The sequence below is a fragment of the Schistocerca nitens genome, chromosome 1 (genome assembly GCF_023898315.1).
Source record: "Schistocerca nitens isolate TAMUIC-IGC-003100 chromosome 1, iqSchNite1.1, whole genome shotgun sequence".
Classification (NCBI taxonomy): Eukaryota; Metazoa; Arthropoda; class Insecta; order Orthoptera; family Acrididae; genus Schistocerca; species Schistocerca nitens.
The window spans coordinates 601,392,360-601,420,136 of NC_064614.1; the positions used below are offsets into that span (position 1 = coordinate 601,392,360).

At 41.1% G+C, this 27,777-nt stretch overlaps 1 protein-coding gene and 1 non-coding gene across 2 annotated transcripts in view; one reads left to right on the plus strand and one right to left on the minus strand.

Moving 5' to 3' along the window:
- The window catches only part of LOC126256523 (uncharacterized), a 1,007,450-nt gene that overhangs the window by 614,490 nt on the left and 365,183 nt on the right, over window positions 1-27,777 (plus strand). The gene's annotated exons all lie outside the window — the stretch shown is intronic.
- On the minus strand, window positions 16,937-17,009 carry Trnaa-agc (transfer RNA alanine (anticodon AGC)). The gene has a single exon. It is a non-coding gene; the product is annotated as a tRNA-Ala (tRNA).

Genomic DNA, 27,777 nt, shown 5'->3' on the forward strand with positions numbered 1-27,777 from the left:
GATCCTTACCGGATAGGACTGACGGAGTACATCGAAAAAGTTCGAAGAAGGGCAGCATGTTTTGTATTATCGCGAAACATGGGAGAAAGTGTCACTGAAACGATACAGGATTTGGGCTGGACATCATTAAAAGAAAGGCGTTTTTCGTTGCGACGGAATCTTCTCACGTAATTCCAATTACCAACTTTCTCCTCCGAATGCGAAAATATTTTGTTGACACCGACCTACAGAGGGACAAACGATCTCCACGATAAAATAAGGGAAATCAGAGCTCATACGGAAAGATATAGGTGTTCTTTCTTTCCGCGCGCTATACGAGATTGGAATAATAGAGAATTGTGAAGGTGAACGATGAACCCTCTGCCAGGCGCTTAAATGTTATTTGCAGAGTATTCATGTAGATGTAGATATACGAGGGTCGGTCAAAAAGTAATGCCTCCCATTTTTTTTCTACTTAAAGAAATGAAGTTAAGTGAAAAATTTGAATTTGGCGCCATTCCTCAAACCTTCTTCTGCAATCCACTGCAGTAGTAACTTTCTGTGTCAACAGGTGGCAGCACAGCAGAAGTTTGTAAGATGGCCGACATCGATGTTCGTTTGAGACAGCGTTGTGTGATTGAATTCTTGAATGCAGAAGGTGAAACGCCCATACGCATTCATGAAAGACTGAAGAAGGTGTATGGTGTTGTGACAGTGGATGTCAGCACTGTTAGACGATGGGTTCGTCGTTGTAAGGAAGCTGAAGGGCAAACACCGTTGACTGACGAAAAGCGGAGCGGCAGGCCGGTGAGTGCAGTGACTCCACACAACATTCAGCAAGTTGATGACATCATTCGTGGTGACCGTCGGGTGACTGCAGATGAAGTGTGTCGCATTATTTCTTTTAGTAAAGGCAGTGTGATCACGATTATTAAACAATTGGGGTACTCAAAAGTTTGTGCACGGTGGGTTCCAAGAATGTTAACCGATCAGAATAAAGAGGCAAGGAAAACAATAGCCTCCCAACACTTGCAGCGCTTCCGTTTGGAGGGAGATGAGTTTCTGAAAAAAATTGTGACCGGGGACGAAACATGGGTGCATTTTTTTGAACCTGAATCAAAGAGGCAGTCAATGGAGTGGCGTCACACAAGCTCGCCGAGGAAGAAAAAATTCAAAACTGTGCGATCGGCAGGGAAAGTTATGGCAACAGTTTTCTGGGATACAGAGGGTGTGATTCTGGTTGATTTTTTGGAGCAGGGATGCACAATAAATTCTGTTCAATACGTCACAACCCTCAAAAAACTTAAAGCACGTCTTCAGCGAGTTCGCCCAACAAAATCAATGGCAGATGTTCTTCTTTTGCATGACAATGCAAGACCACACACCAGTCGTCACACCTCTGACGAGATTGTCAAAATTGGATGGGAAGTTTTGCCTCATCCCCCATACAGCCCTGACATGGCACCATCAGACTTCCATCTGTTTGGGCCACTAAAAGAAGCTCATCGTGGGATTCATTTTGAAGATGAGGAGGCCGTCAAAACATCCGTGCGTCAATGGCTTAGGAAGCAGAGCTGTGATTTTTACCGTGCTGGGATACATGCCCTTGTTCAAAGATGGACCAAAACTGTAGAGATGGGCGGAGATTACATTGAAAAATGACAAAATGATCCTCAATGTTGTGGTTTTCAACCTATGTAATTGCATTTAAATTTCCTGACAATTAAACGTAGAAAAAAAAATAGGAGGCATTACTTTTTGACTGACCCTCGTAGATGTGTTAAGCAGAGGTCGAACGACTATTTTCAAACTTACGAGTTCTTGTATCTAGCTTTGAAATTTCTACCTATCATATAGATCAAGGATTCTTTGAAAATAAAAAGAAGTGAAATGCTTATGGTTCGCCGGATACTCTGCGAGATAATAAATTTTCCAATTGAAAATTTCAGGCTGGAGACCGGATAATCCACCAGGTGTTACAAGCGTTGTAACGATCTTCTCATTTGAAAAAGGACATGATTCCATCTGGCTGTGTTTTTAAAGTACTTTATTTGCGCTAGTAGATTCAGACATGGCCCTTTGTCAAGTGCATGTAAAAAAATTAAAACACACCATAAAAACTAAAAAGGGAGCAAAAACATGAAAGTCACATAATTACATTGGGTGTAATGATAAAGAAACATAATAGTTACCTAAAGTAATAGGAGTGTGGACATCGTAGCTCTCTCTTTTATTTCTTGTATTTTTTATGGTGTGTTGCATGCTTTTTAGATGCTCTAGATAAAGGACAGTGTCTGAAACTGGTATTGAAAATAAAGTAAATTGAAATATAGGCTGGTGGACTCACGTCATTTTTCAAATTTGTTGAGTCCATGGGGTGCACCCAGAAGAAAATAATCTTTCTCATTGTTTGTTAGAACACGAAGTTTGTCTCCGCAAGCGATAGCCGCTGCCCTCTGGACCGATACAAAATGCATCCTATTAAAAAGTTGCATATTGGAGTCGTACGCCATATGCATCACAGACTGGAGAAGGAAAGCATGCGTTAATGGACAGCGTAAGAGGTGATGCAGCATAGCAGATTGGTTATGTTTTGTCACAGAGCACTCTGGTGCCGCTAACCTATTCCCTTTGCTCCCGTTCATAAGATACATAATCGACAGGACTGTCGTGTACAACTCTTGCTCCCGCCGTACAGTGATTCGCGCCACGGTGCTCACGTTCTGGGTGTCTGAACCTGATGCCATCTTCAGTAGTCAATATTCCTGGCATTACATTTTCGGTCTCGAGTCTCCGATATTCTACAATCAGTTCCTAACAAGGCGAGGAGTTTCCTAACTGGACGCGTCATCTTCGTGGCCCATAAACTTTCTGAGACAGGCACGCCACCGGCCCGTAACTTCGAGCCCCATAAATCGAGTGACTCCTGGGAAATCTCTCAAGGCAGCCTCGTGCCCTAGTTTCACTGAATGCGGGAGGTGGCAGTCGTGAGTCCTGTTGGAGCTCAGACTGCTTCAACTTGCCGATGTTGGATCCACATGTTAGATAGGTTCTCGTATCCTTACGTGCGAAGAAGTGTAGTTGTCTGAAAATAGTTGAAGCCTAGGTGTCACTCACAATAAACTAAAAATAAAATTGTTCCTGTACCCAGCAAAATCGAAAACAGTTGGCTTTAAAAATTTCACCTAAAAAACACAAAAATTAAATCCACATGCCGTGATTAATGGAAATTCGAGCCACACCTCAGTGGTGCTATTTCAACACACCAGGCGAGAGAACCTCTGGTAAAAGTGACTGGAAATCATAGGGGGAAACATCACCGACCATAAAAGTTTGCATCAGGCCTGGAGGCGTGCTCAGACATCTGCGTCCATTTCTACGTGATTACTCTGCTATTCACAATAAAGTAGGGTTCAATGAACCACCTTCAAGCCGTCTCTCTACCGTTCCACTCTCGAGCCGCGCGCGGGAAAACGAGCACTTAAATTTTTCTGTGCGAGGCCTGATTTCTCTTGTTTTTTCGTGATGATCATTTCTCCTTATGTAGGTGGGTGCCAACAGAATGTTTTCGTAATCGGAGGACGAAACATGTGATTGAAATTTCATGAGAAGACCCCATCGCAACGAAAAACGCCTTTGTTTTAATGATTGCCACCCCAATTCAAGTATCATGTCTGTGGCAATATCTCCCCTATATCGCGATAATACAAAACGAGCTGCCCTTCTTTGAACTTTTTCGAAGTCATCCGTCAGTCTCACCTGATGCGGAACTCACACCGCATAGCAATACTCCAGAATAGGGCGGACAAGCGTGGTGTAAGCAGTCTCTTTAGTAGACCTGTTGCACCATCTAAGTGTTCTGCCAATGAATCGCAGTCTTTGGTTTGCTCTACCCTCAACATTACCTGTGTCATCGTTCCAGTTTAGGTTATTTGTAATGTAATCCTTAAGTATTTAGTTGAATTTAAGCCATCAGGTTTGTGTTGTGACATCACGTAATCGAAATTTAGCGGATTTCTTTTAGTACTCATGTGAATAACTTCACACTTTTCTCTATTCAGGGTCAATTGCCACTTTTCGCGCCATACAGATACCTTATCGAAATCATTTTGCAATTCGTTTTGGTCATCGGATGACCTTTCAAGACGGTGCATGACAGCATCATCTGCAAACAATCTAAGAGGGCTACTCAGATTGTCTCATATTTCGTTAATATAGATCAGAAACAATAGAGGACCTACAACACTTCCTTCGGGAACGCCGAATATTACTTTTGTTTTACTCGATTACTTTCCGTCTATTACTACGAACGTGGCCCTTCTCATAGGAAATTACGAATCCAGTCGCACAACTGCGGCGATATCCCGTACACAAGCACTTTGGTTAGAAAATGCTTGGGGGGAACTGTGTCGAAAGCCCTCTTGCAAGAAGATGGCATTTTGGCTCTGAGTACCAATCTGGTAGAAATTTTCATTGTTGACGACATATTAATTAGATTGTAGGTTCAGCATCTCTGACCTGTTTTCACTGACATAATTTCATGTCGTTGTATGAAATTAATTCAACTAATAAAAAATAATATTTTTCTATAAGGCCTCAAGTGGAAGTACAAATTCATGTATTACATAATTTATTTCTAAAATATTTCATGTGTTATTTTTAATTTAGCGAAAGCCCTAAAGTGATAAAGAAAAAATGAGACACATTATAAATTATACTTTAGGTAATTTTTCCGGGAAAAATGCAGACGTAATGAGAGCCATTACTCGGTGTGACTGAAATGAATATACGATGGAGAAGGAGAACAGAAGAGCTACTCAGAGAAGATGTTAATCGAAGAAATATACTTGGCAATGGTTGTTAAATAGTGAAAATAAAACATTTTATTTCCGTGACAACTGAAGTATGTGAGTTATGCTTTTTATCTTTTATTCAGAGATTTTACCTTCATAACACTCCGAGGACGGTGTAGTTCACTAGTTTGTAGGTTAAGGGTCCATTCTCTTTAATCAGCCAACAAAACAAACGATTTTTAAGTTTTGTTGTTTGGAAAAACTAATGAAGCAATCAACGTAAATCTTTTTGAACACTATTTATTGATTCTTTGACAATTTTTTTTATTTTTCAAATAAATTCAGTCATCATTAAGACCCCATCCGAGTAATAGTAGCCTATTTTTTATTTTAATTTATTCATTAGCTATTGCACAAAAGTGATGAAAAACACATGACAAAACTGCGTCTTTGTTTCAAACGTCCGCTGTTTTATTACTTTTTTTCAAATTTGAAAAAAGCTGTGGTATTTCTCCGTGCGAAATATCCTATAGGTTAAGAAAATTGATTTTTTTTTTTTAATTTCAAGTGAGATTTGCAGACCGCAAGACTTTCGTCATGCGCACGCCTCATTCTGGACAGAACAGTTTTAACTCCTCGGATGTGGAGCTTAATGATGACACAATTTCTCTTTTAAAAAAATTAGAAACTGTTGTCCACGAATCAATTTGCAAGAAGATTTACGTTCAATGCTTCATTAGTTTTTTTTAAAACAAATCGTAAAATTGCTTATTTGATAGGCTGACTCAGAACAATGAACCCTTAAGTGGCGAACACAGGGTCTAGCTTTGGCTATCATGATAGGGTCAGGGGTATTTGAATGGAGTGAGATGACTGCATGGCTGTTATCAGTGGTGTAAGAATGTGAGTAACTTTTTTGTCTCGCAGGTTCGAGCGACCCTTATCAAAACAGCTTTGCAAGTATAGAGGTGCAGGAAGTTGATACGAGTCCACTGATTAATGTTTCCTTCACCGCAGTGGCGTATTTAAGATAGAGCACCTAGCTGGCACGTGCATGCGCGTCGTCTGACCCACTTGGAAAAAGAACTACAGGCATGTCTTCTTCAAGCACACGGAGAAAAGAGCACGTGCAAAATTATCACGTCTCTCTTGCAAACATTTCTGGGTACCGTAGGGACCCTGGTTACCGACAAACACATGTTGGCTGGTGATACATATCATCCTTCCAGTCGCCTCCCGCTTCAGAATGTAGAACCACGACTGCTCACACTTATTGCCAAGCTTTGTAATGAACAAAGGGACACATACGAGACATTTTTATGGGATTTTGTGGGGCGTTCAAGGTGTAATAGGGCGCCAAACGTTCGTCAAGGCAGGACCGTATGTGTGCGGTGCCGTGAACACGACTGTCACCGTGGTACGCTGTAGTGATCGCAGCATGCTCGTCATGGAAATGTAGAAGAAAGAGCAATATCGGTCACCACCAATGTTGAAATAAAAATCCTGGTTCATTCTGAGGGTAAGATGACTGAATGGGGACAAAGTCATGATACGAGGAACATTCCCTGAACGTCAGAGAAGCAGCTTCGGCCTGAACTGCATCCTCCACACGCTGCGGCTTAATCACCTCTTTGATTCACTCGAAGCCTTACATCATTTGGGGAAAAAAAAGCGAAATCACCACTCGCGGGTGCACACACAGGCGTCACGTCAGCTAGAGTCCCGTTTCTGTGTGTGTGTGTGTGTGTGTGTGTGTGTGTGTGTGTGTGTGTGTCCTGTAAGACATGCAGCCTTATGTTTCGCAATGGCCTTCTGCGAGGTACCAAAATCCAAATGTCCGTTGTATGCAGCTCGCTTCGCAGTGGTCGCGCGGTGATTGATTCATATGGACCTACATTCACTATGTTGTTGTTGTCCTGATACTGGTTTGATGCAGCTCTCCATGCTACTCTGTCCTGTGCAAGCTTCTTCATCTCCCAGTACCTACTGCAGCCTACATCCTTCTGAATCTGCTTAGTGTATTCATCTCTTGGTCTCCCTCTACGATTTTTACCCTCCACGCTGCCCTCCAGTACTAAATTGGTGATCCCTTGATGCCTCAGAATATGTCCTACCAAGCGATCCCTTCTCCTAGTCAAGGTGTGCCACAAATTTCTCTTCTCCCCAATTCTATTCAATACCTCCTCATTAGTTATGTGATCTACCCATCTAATCTTCAGCATTCTTCTGTAGCACAACATTTCGAAAGCTTCTATTCTCTTCTTGTCTAAACTATTTGTCGTCCATGTTTCACTTCCATACATGGCTATATTCCATACAAATACTTTCAGAAACGACTTCCTGAGACTTAAATCAATACTCGATGTTATCAAATTTCTCTTCTTCAGAAACGCTTTCCTTGCCATTGCCATTCTACATTTTATATCCTCTCTACTTCGACCACCATCAGTTATTTTGCTCCCCAAATAGCAGAACTTCTTTACTACTGTAAGTGTCTCATTTCCTAATCTAATTCCCTCAGCATCACCCGATTTAATTCGACCACATTCCATTATCCTCGTTTTGCTTTTGTTGATGTTCATGGGGCAGCAAATTCTGTCGGATGTGAAACCAATTGTCACTGACAGGACTGCACACTCGTCTCCGGTCCCTGTAGGTTGCGATTTTTTACGGCCACTGTTCTTTCGCCGCGTTGCCTCGGTTACGTTGTGGTCACGGGCACAACGAAATACGATGGCTCATTTCTGACACACTGTCACGTCAACAGTTCGACCCATCGAACTGGACTGATTCATACATTCGGCTGGCACATACAAGCCACTTCACTGCCATGATTACGTCAGCGGTTGAAGGGCACGTAAGCACGCGGTAGCAGTTCTACACAATCTAAAACGGTCTGAAGCGACCATTGTGCTCTCTTAAGGGTGAAAATCTTTTTCCCCGTGGTCTTTTTTAAAACGAATTTTTATGTTACTGTTTTCGGTAGCATGCCGCAGTGGGAGAGGGTGGAGCGATTGTTTGAGATTTTTAAAACATATATTAAAGACCAGACCTGCGTAAAGCTTCTGTCGCTGATGACCGCAGAAAAATTTATCTGTAGATTGGCCCACAATTACTGTAACAGTAGTAAACACTGAAACGTTCAAACAACAATTAGTATCAAAAACAAATATTTAAAAACAATACTTCAGTTCTGTAACAAACGTTAGAAAGAACCATCAATCTCTCAGCTGAACCTATAAACTTCACAATTTAGTAAACCAACCAAAACTTTATCAAAAAAAAAAAAAATAGAGCACTATGGGACTTAACATGTATGGTCATCTGTCCCCTAGAACTTAGAACTACTTAAACCTAACTAACCTAAGGACATCACAGAACACCCAGTCATCACGAGGCAGAGAAAGTACCTGTCCCGGCCGGGAATCGAACCCGGGAACCCAGGCGCAGGATGCGAGAACGCTACCGCACGACCACGAGCTACAGTAAATTTTTACGGTGTTTTATTTACACAAATAGTAAAGAATTGCCTGTCTCAAAGTGACTTACAAGGCCCATAAAACATAGCAGTTGATAACAATACAAGTCAGTAACCAATTAATAGTTTCACACTTTAGAAAAGAATCTATAGCACTAGATGTTAATGCTCACTGAGTGGTACATAAAGAGATATGGAACATAGCTTTTCTTTTTCTATAAACATCTTGTCGTGTCCCTGCCACTGATTCATCATTAACAGATCCGTTAGAATCCAGCATTAGTCTATGTCAGACCACAAAAATACAATCCATTATCAGCTCTTACACCTGAAACAGCTATGTCTCCTTGAACCCACTAGCACAGTTACTGTTTCAATTTTAATCATTCTAGCCACTGCCGTGGCCTAATACCAGCGTATTAATAACTGTTTCAACAAGTGAACCTGAACTAGTTCGTTATATATTGCCATCCTCAATACACAACAGCATTTATCAAAAATATTCTGAGCTGCTATTTGGTCTCTAAAATAAAGCTACACAATTATAAAACACCAGTTTTAATCACCAAGACCAGTAGCGAGAAATGAATGCACCATGTAATAATGCAGCGCTAAAAATGACGGCAGTAATACTGCCGAGCGACAGTACCTGCAGCAAACATTCCACTAAGACAACAGCTGCACTTCACTTCACGCATCTGTCCTCCAGAGACACGTTATGTGCAAGCCGCCTGCTGCAAGTCATTGTGTCTTCTACGAGTATATACACCGTGCTATCCGCTAACAGTTCTGTCCAGTAACTAAGCAGCGACGCTCCAAACCTGAGCCCCGCTTACGATAACCAGCGTCCAGTGGCCGTTGGCAAAACTGTTGCATATTCTGCCTCCAACTTCCTTCTTCCTCCAAAGCTCACTCGTTCGCCCATATAAGCCAATTTGAAGCAGAGATGTTCCGCTACACCGGGACATTGTGACAGACAGCTTGCAGCGTCAGGTGGCTGGAGGGGGACGAGGCGAGGTGGCAGTTTTGACGGCGTACAGCAGGGCGCTGCACGTAGCATACTTATAAAATAAGCAACACAGCGAGCATGTAGCATTCGAGAAAGACTACGATTGGCTGGCGGCAGGCCCCTACCATTCGACTCACTGAAACGTCAGTCACAAAGTAATTTTAATCGTAATACACAAATCAAAGTTTTGCATCACCCCGGAAGTCTTGCCAACCTAGTTCGGCTTTTAGCAACCTAGATTAAAATACCTTACACGGCACGTTACTGGTCTGCATTTGGTTTCTTAAGCTCTTGTTAATGCTGTCTTTATTTCGCTGCCCTTAGTTCAAAAGCTGAATCACATTTCCAGATATCGTGTTTACCACGCAGCTCCACTCACTGCCATAGAAACTTGAAGAGGCTAGTGTAGCATGTCGCTCATTCACCGTCCCCTGCGAATCAGATCAGCAAACTCTGGGTGCACAGAGGAGATATTGTTCCCACTGCCTCCTACCATCATTGCAGCTTTCGTCTGTTTGGAGGACCTCACTTCCTGAGAATTCACAGGCAGCATGCTTGCGACAGTCTCTACGGAAGTTTGAGAGTACCGCTGACCCCGCGTTACATGCAACAGAGCCTAGCCCAAAGAAAGCGGCAGTGTACTTCCATACTAATCGAAGGAGCGCACTGGTTGCCAAACTGGACTCATATTTAAGACGAGCGAAGTTCATCTTCCCGTCTAATTACACTGATATATAAGTTTCCAGTGGTTTCTTCGGAATAACCTCAGGGACCTACCAGGAACGTTAGTTTAATAAGACCAAGGCTGATTACCTTCCTTTCTCTTGCGGTAGTGCTCCATCGCTAATGTCTTCGATTCCTTTTCCCTCTTTCTTCCAGGCACGCTCCTGGGGATGAGTGGTGAAAGGCTGCAATTCCTACTTACTGCTTCTCAGTCAGCTTGTTGTTGCCGTACACAAAGGACGTCGAGTATATATATATATATTATATTATATATATATTATATAGGATTTAAATAAAAAGAAATAAATCAGTTTATATTTGGACATTTATTCTAATATTGATCATTGTGCCGTTAAAATTTCAGCATATTAAACTTGATTGATAACTAAACTGGTGCCTTATTTAGTATTGTGAAAATGAGAGTTTGTAATCTTACGGAACACATCAAATATGGAGCCAAGATTGGGAGACTGCATACAACACTGCATTCATAAAACAACACACGAAGAACGTTGAAACACATGCAAGAGGAAGTTGACCACAAGCAACCGATTCAATTTACACCCAAAGAAATTACGTTCCTAGCGCAATCCTGTCCGTCATGAAATTACCACACGCTGGTATACTAAATTCATACTGACTCTCTGTGAAATCTTCCCGAAAAGAATAGCTGAGGGCTACTTTGATGATTACACCACATGCTTCACGTGGTCAACTTGGCTTACACAAAGAGTGTAACTCCACAATAATTTTGATAATTAAAATAAATTACATCGAAACGCAATTTACAAAAGGAAAACCTCGAACTGGTTACTATCGTCTTACTATTAACCTGATGGGTCAAACAACTGTATAAGCACATGGTACTGGACTCACAAAGTACCCCCCCATGTGGGTTGAACATAAGTTGCTACATTGAAAAATATTGTCAAGACGAGACGTTATAAACTCACGCACATTCGCATTTACGATTGATGATCTTAGTTATAGTTACGGATCATCAACACGTGGTTGCACTTTACTCACAAAGTAGTGACAAAGCAACTACTGGAAGATATTCTGAACTTCACACTCGAATTACACTGCGTTGCAATTTAAGATAACATAAAATATTTTAGATCTAAACCTGAAACAAAGGTGATTAAATTTTCAGTAAGGCTGAACTTAAGAAATCCATTGTCCTACGGACTTAGCAGAGACGCGCTTAGCAGGAGATCTTACCACTTCAGACGCTCGCCGCGGACAGACTGGCGTAGGCCGCTACCTAGGGTGCTTCACAGATACAAACAGAAGTGACCAGAGAGGCAGCTTCCTATACCAACATGACAAGGGACGGACATGACCATACTAAGAATAGAAACCTCTTTGCTTTTAGAAAGCGTAGCTACCTGTTCTGACGTTGGTCCTACTGTTCTCTAGCAGACAGGCTTGTCTGCTACCATCAAGCATGCAACTAGAAACACATTTGCTCATTCATCCTTTCACACAGAAGGGAAGGGGGATGACAGTATCTTATCATATACACTATATAAAAGAAAGCGCATGTAGGTTCCATATGAGACTGTGTGACATGAATTACATATAAACTGTGTTTTAAAGTGTAGTAGTGTGACAAATCGTTCTTGTTTATGTGTAAAAGTAACACGTTCCACTGCTCAGTCTCCTCCCAGATAGAGTCAGAAACACCACAGTAAATTTAGAAGTGGAATTTATGCCGTAAATGACAAAAGATTTAAAAAATTAACATGAAAGGAATCTCTGCTGTTTTGGAGTGGCATTATGAGGGGCCGACGTACGCCACTGGTGGTCACGGAAGGCGCCGTAACTACTGTACGATACGTGAGTGCCATCCTCCGACCGATAGTGCAACTATATCGGCTGCATACTGGCGAGACGTTCGTCTTCATGGAAGACAATTCGCAACCCCATCGTGCTCATCTTGCGAATGACGTCCTTCAGGATAACGACATCGCTCGAATAGAGTGGCCAGCATGTTCTCCAGACATGAACCCTATCAAACATGCCTGGCGTAGATTGAAAAGGGCTATTTATGGACGACGTGATCCACCAACCCTTCTGAGGGATCTACGCCGAATCGCCGTTGAGAAGCGGGACAATCTGCTTGTTTAGATAGTATGCCACGACGAATACAGGCATGCATCAGTGCAGAGGTTCGAGTCCTCCTTCGGGCATGGGTGTGTCTGTTTGTCCTTAGGATAATTTAGGTTAAGTAGTGTGTAAGATTAGGGACTGATGACCTTAGCAGTTAAGTCCCGTAAGATTTCACAAACATTTGAACATTTTTTGATGTTTATGTTGATCTCAGTTCTATTTTCTTTACAAGTTCCGGAACTCTCGGAACCGAGGTGATGCAAAACTTTTTTTGATGTGTGTATATCCCACCAACATTTGACAACAGCATGCAACACAGTAGATGTAATTATTATTCGAATAGAGCATGAAATGCAATGATCGTCAGTCCATTTGAGGTCTGTATTATTGTAAGAGGAGAGAGAGATCATCAGGTATGCATGTATAGCGTCGATCGGCCTTCAGGAATAAAGAAGTAGCCGTTCGCACCACACTATAGCAAATAACTTAGCATACAGAGTCGCCATCGTGTTAACATAACTCTCTGGTTCAGCAATAACTTTCAAGAGCGTCTACTGCAGCTTCCAGAAGCAACTGACTCGGCTTAAAACCATTTATTCAGTCCTCACTTACATAAATTTCCTGAAAAAAAATTCGATATTGTTAAAGGTGTTACAATGGCTTAGATCTATGTCCAACGTCAACCAACTGAATTTAGATGTATAGTCGTAAAACATTATAAATTCATCACTCACACTAGAAACTTCGTTAAAATAATCTACTTCAGTTGCTGCAATGTGTCTTTCACTAATTCGAGCGACTTGTTGAATTACGACTGGATGAATGATTTATTATTCTACTTGTGCTCAGTCGGATGGCGTCTGTGGAAGCAATGACCTTACCGTTCCTGGGGACACGTTTGTTTGTTGTCTCGAAGGGAAGGCGAGCAGGTAGTCGCTTTGAATGTCGGAAAAATGCAGACACGGAGCTATGCGGACAGTAGCGCTTGCCGGAGATCTGCGGAAACACCGTATACCACCCAAGGCGGGTTCGCCGGTTCCGAGAAACTGCAGCTAATGGCCTGAAGGTCGTGTCTCCACCACCGCAGAGGAGGCGCCTGCAGAAGTTCCTGAATCCGTCGGAGATATCAGTAACCCGTCGCTAATATCCGCTCATGTGTAACCAGCTAGGAAGGGGGAAAGACATCGGCACAGTCCTGCCAATTAGATTGTTGCACAGATAGAAGGTCGTTTCCCGTTAGAAACAAATACCGGAAGCACAGATATTTACGGACATAGACTGTTTGGAGTGGCTCACAGACAATAACTGCTAATTCTTAGAGCGCCTGCGAAATTTAAAAGTACTTCCCCACCAGAGATTTTGCTAGGCCAAATCCTACGGCTTACTGATTAAGCGCATGCGAACCAAGCTGCGACCAGATGGTTTCCTTATTAAGCTGTCGCGGGATACTGGTCTGAGACCTGCAACAATCTTTAAATGTTTCAACTACTACAAGCTGATTGTCATCACATTTTGCACAGGATTTCGACTGTCAAAATTATAGTTACGAGTAATTAATTACCATTTTGGTTTAAAATCAGCCTAAACATGCTTATAATCACTTTTAAGCTAGGACTGAAGTCCACTTTATTTATTAATATAATTTAAAATTAATTATGATAAAGATATGTCATTGAAATTAGTAATTTTAATCAAATAATCTGCAGGGACTCGGTGGCTTTCAAAGCGTTATAATGTATTATAAATAGATCTAGTCCAGTTTCTGAATGTGAGTATTAGCTTTCAAGTAGGACTCATTGTTGTTAGTGTCTTTTTTTTTTTTTTTTTTTTTTTTTTTTTTTTTTTTTTTTTTTTGCAGTACTCTCTATCCTGTTACCCAGCCTCAAATAGTTCTTCTTTCTCTTCTTTCACTCAAAATTCATCTCCAACTTCAAACACGAGATGCAATTTGTGAGCTCTACACCCTGCTTAAAATATTTGATCCTAGGATGTTTAGTTTTGTCTTTATTCCTTACTCTTATTTACTTTCTTGTACCACCTTTCAACAGCATGCCCTTTTCCATAACAGTTCCAAATTGCGATGGGGATTTCCTCAATCTGTAGCCAAGTATTCACATAGTAGTAAAAAACTGAGAGTCTTTGTTATCAGGGACTTGTGTATGAATCTCAACCCACCCGTTACTTACGTCCTCTGGTTTTAAAATGCCAGTGCTGCACATATGCTGCCTGAAGTCTCAAATCTTCGTTCTGATGGTACTTCTCAGATAGACCGTTACTCCTCAGTTAGGCCGAAATCTTGAACTTTTCTCCGTAAACTTTCCTTCACGAGAGAATAACATCTACTTATTTCACCAGAGGGGAAAACTTGACAAAAGGCCGATATTGCAGCTGCTTCTAAATCATTGACGTTTCTTGGGCACCACTGAGGAACTGCTTCTTTAATCAAACGAAACAGGCGAACTTAGGTGTCTTTCTTCTTATTAGACAGCACGGCAAATTCAGCGGGAAGGATGTTTATTTCGTCACTGTGACCTCAGACGTTTGTATGCGTGGTGTACATTTGTGCAATCTGCTTGCTGTACCTCTTACATGCTACATCCATAAAAAAAAATGGGAAGGCACTTTAAGCTTTCTTTTCCATTGCTTCCACTAAAAATGATTATCCTTTCCTCTAATCTATCGTCTTCTAGTAGGAAACCCCCTGCCGTCACCTATTTTTACGTGGTGTTCATTAAGATCAATTTCAGAACAGTTCTTGCTTGACTCCGCTGATAACACAGTGCCCTGTCCATATTTTCTAACTAAGGCCTTACCGTAACAAAGTCAAAGCCTTTGTTATGAAGAGTCCCCATATCATCCAGAAATATCTGGGAAACCCGCGTGTTTTCTTTCTCGAGCCCTCTTCTTCACCCGCTCCATTTGCTTCTTCGCTTCTAGAGCTGCATTATCAGATGGTCCACAGAGATGTTTGGACACGTAAACCACTTCTCCATTCTTCGCAAGCAGACCCACGTTACAACATCCTTTTTAGGTCCCTAAATTTACTAAAAGCGTAATCACTATAATGAGCAGAAAGGCTGCCCTTGGTTTTCGTAACAACTTCCGTACTGATAATAACGCTAGGAACTTCTAGGAACTTCAGATGTAAAATAAGCACAGAGACCTGTGTTTGAGAGGCGGGAAGGGAATAAATTACAGCGACCAAGAGGCAGCGGAGGGGATGGGTACCCATCCAGCACTTGATGGGAGAGGAGGATTGTGCCTCCAAATCTCAGGTGTTCGCAAATCCTTGTGTTCTTATATTTCCGGACACCGTTGTTTTCACCATCACGGCCAGGCTAAAGCCCTCATACACAGGCAGAAGAGTCAGCCGACCCATCCGCTGCCACCCCTTTCGCCTTTGTGTGGGCGATGCGTCGGCAGTCACAGCAGGCAGGTAGAGGTCCACCAGTGAAATCGACGGTCCCGGTCCACGGATCCTCAACTTCGTCAGTGCAGATATGTGTCAGTTGGAATATGACATAAAAATAGAAATACATAACACGTATTTACAATATAACACAGACACTAATGTTCATTTCGCAGACTGTAAGTGAAATTTGAAACCTATTTTCACGAAAAAGTAATAGCAAATTTGTCACAACCACACAAATGTTAATAAACTGAAATATATAAGATAATTATTAAGCTATAACGCACTTCAGTGCAATCGCACTTGTGCTCTTTGTAGAAAGGTCGTTGCAGTCATTAAACTCTTTGAGAAATTTTGTCTGGAAATGCCCTTTTGTAAAACTATTAGGGCCCTACCCCCTCCCCGCAAAGAAGACAGTATTTTCTATGTTTACATGTAGCACCATCCGAGAAGTGAAATGAAAGCGTTGCATGTTTTCACGATGAATCATTCCTTGAAGAAGTAGCACGTCCAGTTCTCATCTAATATAATGCAAGGAACTATAATCAACGCCTTTCAGAAGTAGAACTTTTCTTTTATTGAGAGTCAGTTGTAGATTATTCATTTACAACACAGCATGTATAGACGTAGCTGTATAGAAAATGATTCATACATCGAACTCCTGTGAGAAATTAACTGAACTTTCAGAACGAGCTCTTAACATTGAACTGAATCTTTTTCCCAGTGTAGGAAACCTGACAATCTACAATGAATCTGGACCGAATATTCCCCCCCCCCCCCCCCCCCACAATGATTGTGATCTGTGACCCAATGACAGCCATATGTTTGACATCTGCTAACAAAAACACAACACACATTTCTGAAAAACACAGTTGTACTTGTATCACAACGAACTTCACTTGATTAAAAAATTTACTTTATTCATAAGGCCGTCCGTGTCAAGTACACCAGTAATAACTTGATCCATTTTTTCGGGAATACCAGCAGATGAGTCCTCAGATATTTTGCAAATACTCCATAATCCATACTCCACAGTCCACGTCATAAAATGAGAAATTAATTTCTTCTTCACAGATATTACTACAGCATTTCCTTCTGTTTCTGATTCAGAACAGCACGTACGCAACGCTTCGTGTTCTTCTAGAGATCAAAAGAATATTTTATATACGCTGTATGATTTTTTATTAAATAAAAACTTCAGGTTGTGATTGTAATACAGATAATCTCTTAGTCTGCAAAATGCAAGTTGATGATGTTCTGTATGAGAACCTAAGCCCATTATTATGGAATTATAGAAACCAACAATCCTACAACATGCCTATTACGTCGTATTGAGCTTAAGAAACTGTAACCATGGTGAAGACGTAGGGAACTGAAGACATTACCTGCCAGTGGACATTAATTTAAATCATTAGGGAAAGTTGAAAATTTGTTCCAGACCAGGATTCGAACCCGCGTCTTCTGCTTGCTAGGCAGATGCGCTGACCACTGCGCCATCCAGACACAGTCTGCACGGACTACCCTAGAACCGTCAGACCCAAAGTCTCAGCTTAACCACAAAGTAGTGACGTAGTGTCCCTTCTCCATTATCATCTTTACTCGTAGCATTTCACCGATTCCAGCAAGAGTTTGAGCTTGGCGTCCATCCGCACTGAAGGGATCATTGGTCGCCCTGGCATGATTATACACGTGGTGTCTGTTCTTTCAGACATGTCTGAAAAACAGACAGCACATATGTAACCATGTTGTTCAACTTATTGTATTGATCGCTTTGGGAAGATTAAAGCAAACTCAATTGGGTGATGCAACCACCGCCCTTACAGTACAGGCAACACTGCACAACTGTAATTCGTTGTCAATACCGTAAATGATCCAATAGGTATTCGAATAAAACTGTAGCACAGTATCTTCTCGTGTGTAAGCTAATGCATCTGTGTGCTTCCCACAAGTTAGTGGGCGGTCACAGCCCCTCACTGCCCACCATCGATCACACGCTTGCCGGGGCCACTCCCTTCCATACTCCACTCCCCACCCTTCCTTTCCGGCACCCCCACTTGTTACCCCAAAGCTCTCTGTTTAATGCAATGAGTCTAAGGCACCCACTTGCCATTTGCGCCAAATAAAGCGTCCGGGCGAGATGGCGTGAGCCTCACGTTATGCAACATGCGACGCTGCAACGACAGATAGTTGCTGAACATTTCTATAGTCAAAAGATGTCTTGCATACCCTATTATATTGCAGCTAGTTTCTTCGTGTTTTAAGGCAATGCTCGCGTCATGTGCTCCCATTTTGTAACCAAATGGAATACCTACATTGATCCAACAACAAAAGAAACCTGACGAAATGTTCATACAGCTCGACTACATGAAATCTACACAAGACCTTGAAGACAGAATTGTGGATTGCTCTTTTTCGCTCGGACGATGTGGCCGTGCGCCTCTAGGCGCTTCAGTCTGGAACCGCGTGACCGCTACGGTAGCAGGTTCGAATCCTGCCTCGGGCTTGGATGTGTGTGCTGTCCTTAGGTTAGTTAGGTTTAAGTAGTTCTAAGTTCTAGGGGACTGATGACCACAGCTGTTAAGTCCCATAGTGCTCAGAGCCATTTGAACCATTTTTTTGATCTTTTTCGGAAAGAAGCATATTGAGCGATTCGTGAACTCTGTGAAAATTAAAAAGTGTAGGGTCAGAGTAATAATCTTTTACAATGCTTTTCTCGTGTCCGGAAAACGAACACAAAAAACCGGTATGAAAGGCGTCATGAGCACTTCACACTTTGCCCACTTTCAAAACAACATTTTATTGTTCCAGTCTCAAATTTCGCTTGAAAGATTGTATCCTATAAGGCTACAGTAGTTGGTGCGGATTTTTCCAGAGGAATAGAAATTAATGTGAAAGGACTTGATGAAATTCCTATTAACAACACTTACATGCGTCCATTGTATCAAACGATATCTTGCAATGCGCCATTATGTTAAAAACCCGTATTCAGGGTGTGTGAGGTTTCAATCTTTGAGTAACCAAGTTAATGGCGAATCTCTGTTTGCTCTCTTAAACCACTTGGCACAAATACTGTAATGCATCTTTCAACAAGATGGCAGTAAATAAAGTTCTCCTGCCACTGTCAAATTGCCCCACCACCAAAGAGATATTACAACCTAACTGAAAGTTTCTTATAATTTATTTGAAATTGCAGCTTCGTTTTCTACAGCAGTCACTTAAAATGTGAAAGATATTTCACAAGCGCAGAACAGTATGTGTTCTGAAAGAAAGGCTGTTAAGCCAACCACGTATAAACTCTTAGGCGATAATTGTAGAAGTATGGATGAAAAATGACAAAGACAAGTAAAAACTGAACCGTAGACAGGTTTTTGAAATTTATTTGCGTGTTGAAAAAGAACATATTTTTCAACAAATGATCCTTCCTTCGCAGTGGACTTGATCCAGTGATCCACAAGCTCGCAAACTACCTTCAGAAAGACAGAAAGCTATTCAGTTGGTCGAACCGCTAAACAAAGTGTTTCAAAATGATGTAGAAAAAGTTCGATGGGTTGTGGGGAATCCTTGCAGAGAGATATCAGGGACAGAAAGATAGATGACGCTACAGTGCATAAGAAGTATGAAGATCAACACCTACCTTTATGCTACTGTCCGCTGGCCTCCAAACAATAATATCGTTTCTTCGAGCACAGTTGAAGAGTGATGTTTATGAAAAACCAGTGAGGTCGGGATGGGGACATAGCAAGACACATATAACGGGTGAATAATTCCACTAGCGCATAAGTCTTGGTGGTACTGTACAGTGAAGTGACGAAAGTCATGGCACACCAACTAATATCGTGTCGGAACTTCTTTTGCGTGGCGAAGTGAAGCAACAGGACGTTGAATGGACTCAACAAGTCGTTGAAAGTCCCCTGCAGAAATATTGAGCCATGTTGCAACCGCCCATAATTGAGAAAGTGCAGCCGGTAAAGGATTTTGTGCACGAACTGACCTCTCGATTATGTCCCATAAATGTTCTATGAGATTCATTTCGGGTGATCTGGGTGTCCAAATCATTGGCTTGTATCGTCCAGAATGTTCTTCAAATCAATCACGAATAATTGCGGCCTGGTGACATGGCGCATTGTCATCCATAAAAAGTCCATCGTTGTTTGGAAATATGAGGTCCATGAATGGCTGCAACTCCTCTTCAAGTAACCGAACATAACAATTTCAAGTCAGTGTTTAGTTCTGTTGGACCAGACGACCCAGTTCTTTCCATGTAAACACAGCCCACGCTGTTATGGAACCATCATCAGCTTATACAGTGTCTTGATAACAACTTTGGTCCATGGCGTCTCAAGGTCTGCGCCACACTCGAATCCTACTATCAGCTCTTACCAACTGAAATCGGGACCAGACCATGGTTTTCCACTAGTCTAGGGTCCAACCGATATGGTCATGACCCAGGAGAGGCCCTTCAGGTGATGTTCTATTGTCTGCTGGCATTGCCGATTAACGCCAAATTTCGCCGCATTGTCCTAACGGAGACCGGTATATTCGTCGTATCTCCCACTCTAATTACTAGGTTATTTTACACAGTGTTGCTTGTCTGTTAGCACTGACAACTCTACGCAAACACCGCTGGTCTCGGTCGTTAAGTGAATGCCTTCTGCGAAAGCGTTGTCCGTGCTGAGAGGTAATGCCTGAAATGTGCTATTCTCGGCACTGTCTTGACAGTGTGGATCTCGGAATATTGAATTCGCAAACGATTTCCAAAATGCATTTAACTCCAACTACGAATCCGCGCTCAAAGTCAGTTAATTTCCGTCGTGCGGCCATAATCATGTCGGAAACGTTTCGCATGAATCACCTGAGCACAAATGATAGCTTCGCCAATGCACTGGCCTTTTATGCGCTGTGTAGCCGATACTGCCGCCACCAGTATACGTGCGTATTGCTATCCCATTACTTTTGTCATCTCTTTGTATTACATCGCCGACCCCTGTGACCGAGCGGTTCTAGGCGCTACAGTCTGAATCTGCGAGACCGCTACGGTCGCAGGTTCGAATCCTGCCTCGGGCGTGGATGTGTGTGATGTCCTTAGGTTAGTTAGGTTAGTTAGGTTTAAGTAGTTCTAAGTTCTAGGGGACTGATGAACTCAGAAGTTAAGTCCCATAGTGCTCAGAGCCATTTGAACCTTATTTTTTTTTTTTTTTTTTGTATTAAATCCTGTAGTCGGGCGTTCTGCAATTGCTGCAGACTAGCACTTATATATTGCTTCATTCACTGTTCAGTGCATGGCCGAGGTTACTTAGCAGCAGTTTTAAGCTCACCCTGTCATGTTCCTATCGCGAATGGGTCGAGGAAAACGTTGTCTCCATGCTTCCGCAGGGGGCTAATCCCTTTTATCCTACTGGTACGAGGCGTTTTTTTTAAAAAGTAAGTACCGTTTTGAAATAAAAAAATACGTGCTAAGATATCTCAATAATTTCATTTTTACATGAAAACCCGTACCTTAATCTACGCACCGACGCCATTACAGTCAGAATTATTCGTCCTTGTTTACGTTGTGTGCTGAGTGTTTAAGATGCCTCCGATAATCGTTGAGTCCCGCCGACTGTGAAATACGGGGTGTTATGACATTTCTTAGTGCTAAAGGCCTAAAAGAGATCGATATTCATCATGCGATCTGTGCTGTTTACGGAGAAAACATTATGAGTGATGGAATGGTAAGAAATTGAGTGAGAGCATTTAAAGGTGGCCGCACAAATGTGCATGATGAACAACGGAGTGGACGTCCTTCGGTCGTTAATGAAAGTTTGGTGCAGGAAGTGGACAATAAGGGGAGAGAAAACAGACGCTTTACGATTTCCTCCTTGCGGGATGACTTTCCTCGTGTTTTTCGTAGTGTTTTTTATGGCATTCTGACCGAGCACTTGAATTACCGAAAATTGTGCCGCACGTTGGGTACCGAAAATGTTGACGGATGTGCACAAAACCAAACGTTAAGACAGTACATTGACTTTCCTTCAGCGGTGCCACAACGACGGTGATGATTTCTTAAGCCAAATTGTTACGGGCGATGAAACATAGGTGGCCTGCGTCACACCAGAATCAAAGCAACAGTCCATGGAAGTTGAGCAAGGGCATCGTTTTGCTGCAAGACAATGCCCGTCCGCATGTGGCGAATCAGACCAAAGATCTCATCACATCTTTTCGAAGTGAAACTCTAGATCATCCTCCGTACAGCCCCGATCTTGCGACAGGTGACTACCATCTGTTCCTGCACTTGAAGAAACACCTGGGCGGTCAGCGTCTTCCAGACGATGACGAAGTCAAAACAGTGGTGATGCAGTGGTTAACAAGTCAGGCGGCAGAATTCTATGAGGAGGGTATTCAAAAACTGTACAACGTTATGACAAGTGCCTCAATATTGACGGAAATTATATAGAAAAGTAGATTGAGGTACAGGCTTTTATGTAAAAATAAAATTATTGAGATACCTTACCACGTCTTTTTTTTATTTCAAAACGGCACTTGAAAGGTGGCTACACTGAGCCACAGCGCCAGAGATCGCTAGAGAGCATTGTTCCGCCGCCTCCACGGGCAGTCATTATTGAGATGTGCTAGAGGTCAGTGCTTGTCCAGGACTCGTAGTAGTCAGTTGGTGTTCAGATGTGCTAGTAGGGAGTGCTTGCTGAGATGTGATACTGAAAGGTTCTTGTTCAGATGTGGTAATAGCGAGGCGGTGTGGAGATATATTGTAATTATGAGAGTGATTTTGGTCAATATATGAAGGTAACGAAACTTGATTTATTTTTCATTATTTCCATGTTTTAAATAATGTGTCATTACAGGTTCAGTCAACAAAGCATCTGGCTTGTGTTCTTGGATTAGAGTGTAATTGTGGTTCTCTTGAGTAATTATGGTATTTGTATTTTCTTTAATTAATTCAGTATAATGTTATTTAAAAATTGTTGTGTTGTTGAAGAAGAACCGTGGCAGATGCGTACGTTGAGTCACACTCCCACACACAGAACAGTTACTCTTGTGCTTGTTGTTGCGTTGGTTTTATAGTTGCTGGGGGCTTAATTAATTAACTGTGTTAATGAAAATTTCCATTTCATTCTTTGTTATTGTTCTAAGCAGTCAGATTGCGTAATAATAATAGTCAGGGCCAACCGTTACGAGACTTCGTAATCGGACAGACAGCTACTAAAGCAAAAAAAAAATTAAAATTATTTGCATTAATATTTTTATTAAGCCCCCATGCACGTGGCGACCCTGCCAGGATCGTCCCTTGGAATTCTTCTGATTGTAAAAATAGTGGACAGTAGCATTGTTGTTGTAATTTGTAGTTTAGTAATTATAGTCTATTTTGCATGTGTAGATTTGGTAATTGTCATTCTTATAATGGTATTTTTTTCTCTGAATTTGATTGTTGTCTTGTATACGCGTTGACGATTTAGCGCAATTATTTCAATTGTTCGTTAATCGTGTTTTTTGGGAAACATTTCGAGTGAATGGTATTGTTGATTATAAAGAGTCATTGTGTGTAATTTTCGTACTGTGACGAGTTTTGTATGTTTTGTAAATGATTACGCGATCGATGAAAAAGGCAAAAATGATGGATAGTCAGAATGACGAAATTGTTGACATGGCGAACTCGCCAACACAGGACAACAGTACGATAAATAATGAAGTTGAAAACAATTTAATAAGCAGGGAAAATAGTCCAGAACCCTTTCAAAATTTTTCTCAATCAGAAAATTTAGAGAATACGAGATTAACGATAGAAGATTCTGGAATAGTATCGAACACAGATAGCTTTACAGCTATGACGAAGGAAACTGGTTTTGCGGGAAATGTTAGGGGCGAAAAGAATTTCGAACCGGCTATTATGGAGCAGTTGTTGGGTGCAATATTAAATTTGGGATCACAGTTACGATCTGAACTGAAAACAGATAGGGAAACAATGGGATCACAGTTACGATCTGAATTAAAAACAGAGATTGGAACTTTGGCAACACGGTTAGACTCACAAATAGGAACAATTAAAACTGAGATAGGAACAATGGAAACACGATTAGATTCACGAATAGGGACATGTTTCAGAAACATGAAAGATGAATTAAAGAAAGAAATTAGAGAGGAAGTACAACCGATTTTGAATTCTCACAATAATAGATTAATTGCAGTAGAGATTAGACAAAGGGAACAGGATAGAGAACAGGAAGAAAGAGATCGCGTGATAGTACAAAAATTTTCAGAGCTAAATTTACAATGTGCACACGATAAGGAAGAGATATTTGAGAGAATCGAGGAATCCGTACCAAATGACAGAATAAATAATCTAACACAACAATATGAACAGTTAACTACCAAATGTGTCAACACTGAAACCCGAGTCGCGACACTTACGGAAGACGTAAATAAAGAGAAAGAACAATTAGGTGACTTATCGGAAAGAGTTGAGGAGATTTCAGATAAATTGACAAATCTTAGTTTACATGGGGACAGAGATTCAGATGATACAGCTCCATTACCATTTGCAGAAACCGAAGAGTACCAGAACATAAATAAGCATGTTGAAAATCAGGGAAAATTTAATGAACGCGTTAAAAGGGAAGTTGAGGCATTACGAAAGCAAGTCAAACAAATTGAAGGCGAAATCGTAGGAAAAGACAGCAGAAGAAATTTAGAATCACAGATAGCAGAGGGGTTTGAAGAAAGTAATTTATTTCATTTACGGGACACAACAAGAGAGCGCCAGGCGCGCGAACTTGACAATAATCGACATTCAAACTGGGACAGACGCGGTAGGTCTTTGTCGCCACGAGGCGAAAACTTTGACTATAAACACTTTTTGACTGTTCGGAAATTTAAGATCTTCCGCAATTCTAAAAATGACATACATCCATGTGCATGGTTAGATCAATTTATGTATGCACTCCCACCAAATTGGCCACTAAGTCACAAACTGGAATTTATGTGTGGATATTTAGAAAACGAACCGGCGACGCGGATGCGTGCACTCATTAGAGATTGTAATAATCTGAATGATTTTTATCATGCATTTCTATCGGCATATTGGTCCGAAAACACGCAAGACAGAGTCAAACACAGTCTTATTATGCAGCGTAATTTCAAACAGTCTGAATTCCGCACGCCAGCAGAATATTTTGAAGACATGATTCGAAAGAATCAGTTCCTTTCCAACCCTTACAGTCCGACTGAATTAATTCGCATTTGTTTAACTAAGCTGCCACAATCCATAAGACAAATTGCTTTAGCCGGAAGATGTAAAGACGACATTGAGACTTTTAAGACTTTGCTACAAGAACTTGAGTATGACAACGACGACGGGACTTCTTGTAATTTTTTCAGTAGCAGTAATTACAATACATTTTCAGAGAAAAGGGATAGTGATCGGAACGGACGTTATTTGGGTAACTTTGAGAATGACAGACGTAACAGACAGGACAATAGATACCAGCCTTATGACAATAACAGACGTTCTAACAGAAATTACACAGACAATTATAATAACGGTAATTCCTACCGGAATGATCAACCATACGGAAACAGTAATCGGTATCATCAAGATAGAAATTATTCATACAATAACAGAAATTCTTACTACAGAAATAACCAGGGTAGTAGATACAACAATAATTTCAGAAGTGACAGTCGAAATTACACAAGAAGTAGTTATGCAGACAGACAGGAAAACAGAAATTTTAATAACAGACACAACCAAGAATTTGCATCTAACAGACAGGAAGGACTTAATTGGCATCCTCCACGTGACAGAACTTCAGAGAGACAAGTGCAATTAGTAGAAACTGATCCGCGAAATGACGCGAATAATCAAAGACGTGACGCAAACAATCGACAATGACTAGCAGCTTCGGCTTCTGGCAGCAATATAGACGGTTCAGAAAGTAATGACACTTCGACTTTACACTACGTACGACTGGAAGACATGAGAGACATTTTGTTAGACGAAAAGGAAACTAATGTAGACGCATTTTTACATCCTGTTATTGAAGTATGTGTGGGTAAGAATAAGTTCACTGCAGTTTTAGATTCTGGGAGCCCATTGAACGTCATTAGTGAATCAGTTTTTCGTATATGTGAAAGAACTATTGCCTGTCCCGTGTTACCTATTTCTAAAACTACAATTCGAGGAGCGATTTCTGGAAAAGGTGTGGAAGTTAAACAACAGACCAACCTAAATTTCATTTGTCAAGGATACGAATTTTCTGCTAATTTTATTATTGTTCCATTACTCAGTACACAGATTATATTAGGTATGGAGTTTCTTAACGCACATAAGGCAATTTTGAACTTTAAAGAAGGAAGTGTGAATTTGACTGTTGCCGGAATGCCGAAATGTTTGAAATTTTTCGAGTGTTTAGCAAGATCAGAATCAGATACAAAATGTTTAAGGTTTCTTACTTCTGATGTTTTCGTTGAGCATTATGACGACAATGTGTTTATTCATGACAATGACAATAAATACAGAGACGCGATGGATGATGTAATTAATAGCGAAGAATTAATTAATGAAAAGGTTAAGAAAGCTGAAGTGCCAGATGACGTTGCAAGAGAAGAGCTGCACCACATTTTGACTTCACATGCTACAGTGTTTAGTCATCACACAGGAACTATACAAGGCTTACAATATTTATTTAAAGTGAAAGAACACACACCATTTCGAGGAAAAACGTACGCTATTCCTTTGGCTTACAGAGACAAGGTTAAGAATGAACTTCAATCCATGTTAGATCAGGGCATTGTTGAGCCAGCAGTCAGTCCTTATACCAGCCCATTACACGTTGTTCTTAAAAAGGATGGATCAATTCGTTTGGTTCTGGATTCCAGACAAATAAATAATATCATCATTCCTGAAACTGACCGTCCACAAAATTTAGATGAACGTCTTCAACATTTCCATGGAATTAAAGTTTTATCCACGATTGATATGCGCGCAAGTTTTTGGCAAATAGAACTCCACCCTGATTGTAGAAAATATACTGCTTTTTTAGCCTTTGGTAACTGTTACCAGTTTCGGAAATTACCGTTTGGACTTACTGTATCTTCAGCAGCATTCATTCGTAGTTTAAATGAAATTTTACCTGTTTATCTTCGTGACAATATTACTTCTTATGTTGACGACATTCTTATTGCTAAACGTTCTTGGAGTGAGCACAACAAAATTTTGGATTCATTATTACGTATTTTTGCACGAGTTGGCATGACATTGAACTTGGAAAAATCAGAATTTGGTCGTTCTCAGGTGAAATTTCTCGGTCACATTATTTCTACAGAAGGTATTCTCCCTGATCCAGAGAAACTAGACGCTATTCGTAATTATGCTGTTCCTACCACAAAACGTGATGTTCGTAGTTTCCTTGGTGTCTGTAATTTTCTTAGACGCTTTGTTAGATTGGACAATTTGGCCACACCTCGTTTATGTGAACTATCTGGAAAGAAATCTAATTGGTGTTGGGATGAGGAAGCTCAATCAGAATTTGAACAACTTCGTGATGCTTTAGTTGCTGCTCCACTTCTTTCACATCCGGATCTATCTAAAGATTTTTGTTTGGCGACGGACTCATCATACAAAGGCCTAGGTGCACATTTATTTCAAGAGGTAAAAGAAGACGGCGTTGTAGTACAGAAGACTATTGCATTTGGAAGTCGTGTTCTCTCTAAATCAGAGAAGAATTATTCGATTACGGAACTCGAAGCTTTGGCTGTTGTATGGGCTTTCACAAAATTTCGCACATTTTTGTTTGGCAGACATACTAAGGTTTACACCGATCATCGAGCTCTGGAATTTCTTACGTCGACAAAATTAACTCATGGCAGATTGTCACGATGGGCGTTGTACCTACAGGAATTTGATTTTAGTATTCTTTACATACAGGGATCTTCAAATATTGTTGCTGATGCTTTATCACGTGCACCTATGGGTTTGAAACAAAGTGCTGAAGAGGACTGCAAAGAAAACCATTATTGTTTGATGTACATTCAAGGTGTTGCGTTTGAGAATTTTATTTCGTCTTCGCTCCAGGACATCGCTAAGGAGCAAAACAAGGATCCAATCTGGAAGGACATTAAGGAGAAGTGGAGGAGAAAGGAAAGCGTAGCGATCAGACAGTATTATTTAATTCGCAATGATATTCTTTTCAAACGAAAATCGGTCGACAACTCTGTTTGGTTAGTTTGTATTCCTGATGAGTGGGTCAATAAATTGATTTGGTACACACATTTTAGTTAT